Source organism: Polistes fuscatus, unplaced genomic scaffold, assembly GCF_010416935.1.
Source record: "Polistes fuscatus isolate 324 unplaced genomic scaffold, CU_Pfus_HIC Scaffold49, whole genome shotgun sequence".
NCBI classification, from domain to species: Eukaryota; Metazoa; Arthropoda; class Insecta; order Hymenoptera; family Vespidae; genus Polistes; species Polistes fuscatus.
In genome coordinates, this window is record NW_025113128.1 from 167,656 (window position 1) to 177,144 (window position 9,489).

Here is a 9,489-nt window from a genome sequence, read left to right on the forward strand (position 1 = left end):
ATCTTTAAAAATTTCGGAATATGTTCTTAAATATATGTGTAAAATGACCTTATAATATTAATAAATAACAAAAATTTTTAATATGTTAAAAAAATTCATGATAATCACAATGATAACATCGTTTTACACGTATTTCTTCCCGTAAGAAAAAAGCGGCAAAGATCCATGGAAAAAAAGAAACGCAAGATAAACAGCTAACAATAATTGTCAAAAAAAAGTATGTATAGGAAAGTACGATGAAGAATGTTTTAATTTAAATATCTTTATTTACAAGATATATAAAGTGAAGGATAACGTTTGATTTAAAATACGTTCGTTGACAAAAGGTAAAGGGAAAACTGACTTGTCGCTGACGGCCGATATATAAAGGAGTGGAGAAAAAGACTGCAGAGAGTAAGAAGAATAATAGAGAGTAAGAGAGAGTAATATAACGAGCGTATATCGGGTCGGTCAGAAAGCGAATTCGAATTAAGTCGAATCACTTTACATTGTCTAAAGATCGTGAGGCATTTTTGTAGCGTTTATTTCTATCTTCTATTTTTTTCAATATTTTATAGTAGAATTAATCTCGATGTAGGTTCATTAGACACCTTTCCACCGAACCCGATATCCTACATGTATATAGTGGTCGTAGCTCTGCCTCCCTTGTTGAGTGCGCGAAATGTATCAGGTCAGTCCAAAAGTCCGTGCGCATTTTAGCGAAATTTTTAAATGGTGTAAATAAAACACAATTTTACATTTTAAACTATGATATATTTTCCTCCGCTATCTACAATATCTCGCCATCTTTCTGGTAGCTTTTTTATTCCATTGGTGTAAAAAGATTCTGGTTTTGAAGCAAAAAAGCTTCTGATTTCATTTTGTATATCATGTTTAGAATTGAACTATTTGCCTTGGCTAAAATTTTGTAAGGCACGAAATAATTGAAAATCACTTGGGACAATATCCGGAGAGTATGCAGGATGCGACAAAAGCTCCCAATTCAGTTCATTAATTTTTTGCAGAGTTATTTGAGCCCTATGTGGTTTAGCGTTATCATGGTGGAACAACACTTTCTTCATATTCACCAATCGCGGACGTTTCTTAATCAATTCTCAATTGAAACGGCAAAGTTGTTCACTGTATACATCTGCATTAATGGTTTTATTTAGTTCTAACAATTCATAATAAATGGCACCATACATATATCAAACCACACATTTAGCAGAACCATTTTGAAATGTACATGCTACTAATGCGCACAAACTTCTGGACTGACCTGATAGATAGGTATGAAGGAGAATGAATGAATGAGAGCCAGGCAAATCTGGTCTGCCTCACCGAGGAGGGGTACCGGGCGAATATGTATTATGCTGGCGCGCAATTCCGCCAACCCCTCTTTTGCATATTAGTACGTAACATTATCGGAAGATTTTTTAGTCGGTAGGAAACCAGATCCTGAGGTATATCCTCAGGCGGGCTGAATCCGATACTCCCCTGGGTACCGGGCTCAGGGGACCTACGAAGGTTTTTCCTCCTGAAAAAGCAAACAAAAAAAAGGAATTCTTGGGCTGGTTTATGTGTTGGATCTCCACCAATTGGAAAAAATTTATATTGGGATATGAAATCGAAGTGAATTTCATTTCAAAGATACAAAATAACACTTTAAGCAAAAATTATTGAGGTTACTAATTAAGAAAAAGAACAAGAATGGAAGCTAATAATTAAAGAAAAGGAATAAGAATGCAAGCTAATAATTAAAGAAAAAATTAGAAAGTGAAAGCGCGAGGACAATGCCCTCCGAGTTTTTATAGAAACCGAAAGTCCTTTGGTGGAGGGGATGGTTCTTGGCCCACTTTTCGACTCGCGACAGCCCAAGCCCTCCTGATGCATCATCGTTTCTGGAATATTCTTACACGCAAGTACGCTTGAGTATAAATGATTACATAATTAGTTTTAATATTTCTATAGACGATTAATATAATTTCTTTTCCTTAAAGTCTGGGTCTTACAAAGAGACAATCAGTGAGCCACATCTCCGATTTTTTTCAAATTTTGCACACTTGTAGTACTCCAAGAAAAAATTCATAGTGCCTTCAAACTTGGCGTAGATATTCAGCCATTTAAGAAAAACCGCGGATTGAAATGCTTTAAAAGACAAATACCCAAACCCGGACAAATCTTTAATAGTGGAAACTGAAGCAGACATTTTAGAAAATTTTATCGAAGGGACGGACCCAGACACGCGATTAGAATTTCGACATTACGCGCCCCGCGATTTAACCGACGCGATTATTAGGGCAGCGAGCATTAAACGGCGACAACGTACGATGGATTATAAAAGGCCAAATTATCAAAATTACCGAAATTCAAATCTACGGAGGAATCCACGTGACGGACCTAGATACCCTGACCAAAACCAATAAGAAAACCGATAATACGATCACTATAAAATACAGAATACTGGCAACGACTACAATAGAAATAATAACCGACATAGGAATAACTGTTACGACGACAGGTACACTAAACAGGAAATGGACAGTGAAAATAGATACAATAACGACTCGAGACCGAAATCTTACCAACATTATACCCTCTACCCCTCTCTCCCTATCGAGAAATCCATATACTCGTTACCCCGAAAATCGATATAACAAATATCCTTCGCCAAACAATTACGATTTTAATCGAACTAATAACCAGACAACCCAGCCGAAAACCGAAGTAAAACCAATCCAAGTCCTAACCAACCCTCCCAAACTCCCAGAACCCACCCATGACCTATTAATCCCACTACCATCTGACCCAATAAATTTTTTTAAGTGCGGGCCAATTAAGCGATACGAGACATTCCTACATTCATATACGTATGGTTAAAACAAAGAATCGAATTTCTATTATTGGTAGACACGGGTTCTAACGTAAATTTATTAAAGTGTGTGATGCAATCAAAGGCGTGAAAAAAAGAGGATTTTTAATAATTTTTCTTTATAATAATGAAATTTATTTAATAAAACTAATTACACAGAGTTTTTATATTATCTATTTAGACGTTATATTATACGGACAGCATTTCAAAATTATAACTGATCACAAACCACTCGTTTGACTAGCATCAATAAAAGACAAAACTTCTAGATTATGGTATTGGCATCTAAAATTAAATAAATATGATTTCGAAATAATACATAAACCGGGAAAAGTAAATCTAAACGCAGACGCACTCTCTAGACACCCTGTTGCATCCGTAAAACCAATAATTCCGTGGGATATATCTGGAAAAATATCGAAAATAATGTTTCGTTACAGTTATAATGAAGGTCAAGGACTTGGAAAAAATTCCGATGGCATTTCTGTCCCCATTCAACCGACATCCCCGCCATCAGCCCATAGCACTACGAGACACAACATGGAAATAGTAAAATAGACGCCCCTTTCAACAATCGTTCGAAGCGCAACGTTCCATAATCCTCCCACTCCGAGAAGAAACAACGCCTATTCTCTCCTCCACCAGAAAAACCAACTAATAAGAACAAGAAATCCGACGAAGGACCCGGCACGCGTGAATCTCACGATAGTCCCCTCTCCGCCCCTAATCTATCCCCACCAACATAACCACCACCTTCTACATTGCCAAGCCCTTCCTTCTCTAGCTTCACAGCCCGAATAAACCTAACCCGTATGCAATCCCCCATCATACTGCTTAAAATTCACTATTTAAATTGATTGATTATAGGGATTGTTTGAAAAACAAAAAATCTAATTTAGGAGTATTCATTTCATACCAAGGCAAACTTCTTGATAAAGGTGCTTTGGAACTCTATGAAAATAAAATGCTGCCAGTATATAAAGACATTATGTCTGAAAGAACTAAAGTAGCAAACATTACACGAAAAAAGAAACTGATATCACTGTCGATAGACTATCCTCCTAAAAAGCAAAGTATAATTGAAGCATTAAGATAATTATTTGATGTAGTTACCGAATTAAGAATTAAACCCATAAATATTTCTAAAACCAAATTCATGGGTGATCTTCCTTGGAGAGAACCATAGAAACGAAACTTTGAGAAATATTTTCAGAAAAAAATATTAGCCATAATTATTTGCAATTCACTAGTTTAAACTCCTATGACAAATGAAATAAATGACAAACTACAGGAATATCATTCATCTACCACGGGCAGTCATAAAAACGTGAGCAAAACTTATTGTCGCATTAGAAATCATTATTTCTGGAAAAACATGAAAATGACTCGAATGAAGTCAAAAAAACCGATTATTCTCACCGATACTCCTGAAAATGCATTCGATAAAATAGCTTCGGATATCGTGGGACCTCTTCCCATGACTCGTAAACAAAATCAATATGTATTAACCTTTTGATTACATTTTTTTGAGCTATCCCTTTAACTACAATTAACGGCGCTTTAACCGCGGAAGCTTTTTATAAAGAATTTATCTGTTTTTTTGGAGATCCTCGTGCCATTATTACCAATCAAGGGAGAGATTTATTATCAACCATATTTAAGAGAATAGCAAAAAAATGTAATGTTAAACAATTTACTACGACCACATATCACCCTCGATCTAACGGGTCGCTCGAAAGATCCTACCAAGTTTTAATAAAATATCTTAACATGTATCTATATATATATAGTAAGGGTAACGGGCAGAAAGGAAAAGTTTTGAAAGTATAGAAGAGGAGAATTTAAAAAATGCAACAATGGAAGGCGAAGTATGAAAGTATATAAACAGGTTCAGAAAAAAACGGAGAGAAGAAATAAGTAAGAAGATTAAAATAGAAGATTAGAGAAAGAGCATTACATGGAAAAGTTAGGAGGAAAAGACAAAAAAGGAACAGTACAGAAGGAATTACGGATGAAAGAGGTAAGCAGCATATAAAGGAGCAAAAAGAATTGAGCAAGGAAGAGTTTATAAGACAGGTTAATAAACTTAAATTAGGAAAGGCACCAGAAGAGGACAAATTAGAAAATGATGTGTGCAAGTACAGGCCAATGGAGGTAGGGACAGCGCTGTGGGAGTTATTGAGAAAAGTATGGGAAAAGGGGGAAATACTGAAGCAATGGAGAAGAGGGGTAATTTCCATGATTCATAAAAAAGGTGATAGAGATAAAATAGAGAATTATGGAAGGGTTACATTAACATGCACAGCGTATAAGATCTACGCAAGTATGTTAAATGAAATGCTAGAGAAGAAAGAAGAGGATAAGTTAGCAAAAAATCAGTTTGGGTTTAGAGAGAAAAGAGGAGTAATAGAAGCGATATATACACTTCTGAGACGAAAAATTAAGTAAGCCAAAAGGGAAAATATTCGCTTGTTTTATAGATTTAAAGGAAGCATTTTATCGAGTTGATAAAGAAGTGCTAAAGGAAAGGCTGAAGGAGATGGAGGTGGGTGTAAAGTTAAGTAATAGGATTATGAATATTTACAGAGAAACTAAAAATGTAATTAGTTGGAGGGGAGGAAACAGTGGAATTTTGGACAGAAAATGGAGTGAGACAAGGATGTCCTTTAAGCTGAACTCTATTGAATATATATCTAGCGTACCTAGAGGAGAAGATGAAAAATGGGCAAGTAGGAGGGTGCAGAATCGGGAACGAGAAAGTATGGAGTATAACTTACGCGGATGATATTGTTTTAATAGCAGATAGAGAAGGAGAGTTGAATGAAATGTTAAGAAAATTTAAAAAGTATCTTGAAGGTAAGAAAATGATTTTAAGTGAAGCGAAAACAAAAATTTTGGTATTTGGAAAAAGAAAAGGAAAAGACAGAATGTAGAAGTGGGGAAACAAAGAATTAGAAGAAGTGGATGAAATAAGATATTTAGGATACATACTATAGAAGAATCGAAGAAATGATAGGCACATGGAGGAGAGGAAGAGAAAAGCAGTATTTGTTATGAAAAATGCATGGAGCATAGGAAAAAGAATATTTAAGAAAAGTTACTGAATTGGGGAAGGAAATTATTCACAGCGTTAGTGGAAAGCGTAGCGTTATTTGGAGCGGAAGTATGGGGTTGGGAGGAAGATGAAAGGTTGAAAAGTGTACAAAGAAGATATATGAAATGGATTTTAGGATTAGATAGTAATACGCCAAAGTATATAGTGGAGGAAGAAGGCAAATATGAAAAAATGAGAATAAAAGCGTTAAAAAGTGCGTTAAAATTCGAAAAGAAAATTAGGGATTCAGATATAAAACTGGTGAAAGAATGTATAAGAGAAAGGGATAGAGACAGAGAAAGAGAGAAAATAGGGAAGGAATCAAAAATAAGAGTCGGAATAATAAGAAGAGAAAAAGTAAAAGAAAGAAGATATATGAGAAGTATGGAATTTACAAAAGAGTTGAGAGAAAAAATATTATTGTGCAAGGAAAGGAAAAACAAGGAAGAGAGAATGGAAAAGATAGAGAACTCAAAATTTAACGCAGTATACAAATATATAAAAACGGAGGAAGAACTAGAGTATTTGAAAAAGGATATGCCAAGGAAAGATAGGAAAATAATAGCAAAGTTCAGGTGCAGAAATGAATATTAAAGCAGAGAATATTGGAAAAAAAAGGAGAAGATGAGAAACGATGTAAATTGTGCAAAGAACGGGGGGAAGATCACATGCACGTATTGAAGACATGTGAAATAAGGAGGAGTGAAGAAAGAATTGAAAAGATACTAAGTCAGGATGCAAAAGAAATAGAAATACTTAAAAGAATAATAGGAAATAGAAGGGAAGTAGAGAAGGCTTGAGAGAAGAGTGTTAAGATAATTTATATAGAGAGTCAGTTATTAATTTAAATTTGTTTATCAATTGTTATGTTTGTAGTATAATTTATATAAGTTGGCGAATTGAAAGTGTAAGTTTATAGCTAGAACAAATATTATCTTATGTTATTGTAAAAAAGAAAGAATGTAACGGAAGCCCTGTTGAACGACCGACGCCTAGTATCGGTACTCCGGTGGTTTTCTTGTCGTTGAAAATGCACTTATAGATGGATGTTAGGAATTGTTTATTTATAAGGAATGAGGGTAGGTGAAAATAAATTAAAATATATTTTTTGAGCCCAGTCAGTACTAATAAGTACGATTTATTTGGCTCGTTGCAGGGAAAAGCCTTTCGACATAAAAACCCTGGTTGAAATACAGTTGATGATGATGTGTCGCAGGCTTGCCTATCAGCAGCTATCGATGATGATGTTAATCCAAAGCAGAATATAATTCTGACCACATGGCCTTCTTCCCTTGTTCCTTTGTTCCACTGATGTAATAGTAGCGCAGGAGTGTAGTTCTCTTCAACGTGATCGCTCGCAGGTCTCGTGGTAGAATAGTATTTAAGCGTGAAAGCACGCGGGTTTTATAGAAAAAGACGATGCAACGCGCGGATCAATTACCGAAAAGTTGGATAACGTAGCTGTCGACGCATATGATTGGACTAATAGAAATGGTGGGAGAACGCGTGCCAGAAGAACGAAAGCGCCCTGCAAGGAGCTCGCTGCGCTCCTTTGTTACACCGTAACTAAGATGTTTCTTTGTCGCTATATCTCGGCACGCCTCGATACGCCTTAAAACATCCAGATGATTCTCACTCACTCGCTTGCGTAGGATTACGCAACATCGGATATAAACGAAAAGATATTTGAAGAAATAATAATTGCTATGTAAATGTCTGAATAATAATATATAATAAGGCTAAAAAAAATCGTATTATTCTTTTTTCTTTTGGAAAATTTAATAACAATTAATCCTATAGATCTCGAAGACAAATTAATCCCAACAAAATGTGAAGAATCATCATCAAAAGAAGGAAATACCTGCTGCTCTGTCAGTAATTATGCAATCTACTGTCTTAGAAAATGATTTACAAATTATATATATTACGAAATAGAAACGGAATACAAAGAGATAGATGTAATATGTAGATATTTACCCTACTAAATAATACTTTCTTATTCATCGAAAGAAATTTATTGTTTTGTTATTATTTCTGCTTCAAGAAACTAGGAGATGATCTTGTAATTATAGAGAAACTTCATGATCATATTACTATAATGAATATCAATTTTATCGCAAAGCTTTAAAAAAAATAATCTAATCTAGAGGCATTATGAAAGAAAACAAGAAAAAAATAATTATTATATTTTTGTCAATTTTTTAAATTATTTTTTAAATTATTAAATTTTGTCAATGTATTCCAAATGGAAACTATATTTTCTTAATAAAATGTAATAAAGGAATAATTTTTATTTTTTACCATGTTAAGTATTACATCTGTTCGTGGCATGGATCTTCTATATACAGATTTTGAATACAGTCATGAAGCTGTAATAAAAGTGATAAAAGTGGACTGAGAGAGACAGAGAATAGAGAAACTATGTTTTATTTCTCTCTGCATAGACTAGTTTCGCAGTAAAGTAAGTATCTGTGTACGAATAATAATACAGAACTTAAAGAGCTCGGTAGACGGCAACTCAACCTTATCAGTTGTTGATATCTGTCAAATTTCCTAATTTCCTTTCTACAGCTCAAATAAGACAGAAAGAATAAAAAATTTACAATACATCATGTATTTATGCATACACACACTGTCTGTAATACATTTAATAACTAGAGACGGCTCTTTTTGAAACCTAATTTTTTTTAAATAGTGCAATGAATACATGCATACTGTAATTATGCAACTTTATAGACAGAATATTAAATCAAATTAACGGATTCTGAAAAATAATATATTATTATACTTGTTTGTAAGTCACTAAATTGAATTATGCTTAAATGCTCCTCCGTGATATAACCTGATATTGAAATATTTTTTTAACATGAGCTTTAAATGCTGCATTTTATGATCCGATAAGATGGTTTGTTCAAATGCATGATTATCGTTATCATAATATGGACAGAAAACTTACCAATATAGTAATAATGAGCTCGACAATAAAAAAGAAAATTTTTTCATACATGTTTTACCACGTCCTCCAAAACTGAAAGTAATCCTTCTTGATCTTTTATTCTCTACAAGCCCAAAAGACCTGATTTTGGATTAGACTCTACCAGCATATATCACACTCAAAATGCTTTGATACTTTTGCCAGCAATGTATACGAGAACATTATTTGCGTAATCAGATACACTCCATGAATCTTGATTTAGCTCGTTTCCCATCATTGAGGTTGGAGTTTAAGTTTCATTATCAGAATTGGTATTGATTCTTAAAACTATCTCAATTTCATGTTTGATGTCCAATGACTTGAATAAATGAGAAACATTTAAAATTTAGTTTCCATTGATTTACAAGTCTAAAAAATTTCCGTTACATCGTGGAGAATTATCTGAAATATAATTTTTAATATAGATACTACATCTACATGCTTTAAAATAATTTCCTGTCCTCAATGTTAGAATATTGACTGGTCGTTTTATATCTCACTGATATTGTCTGTCAGTTATTCCTATTGTGTTTCTGCTCTGAACACCTTCATTCTGCATTTTTTGTTTAT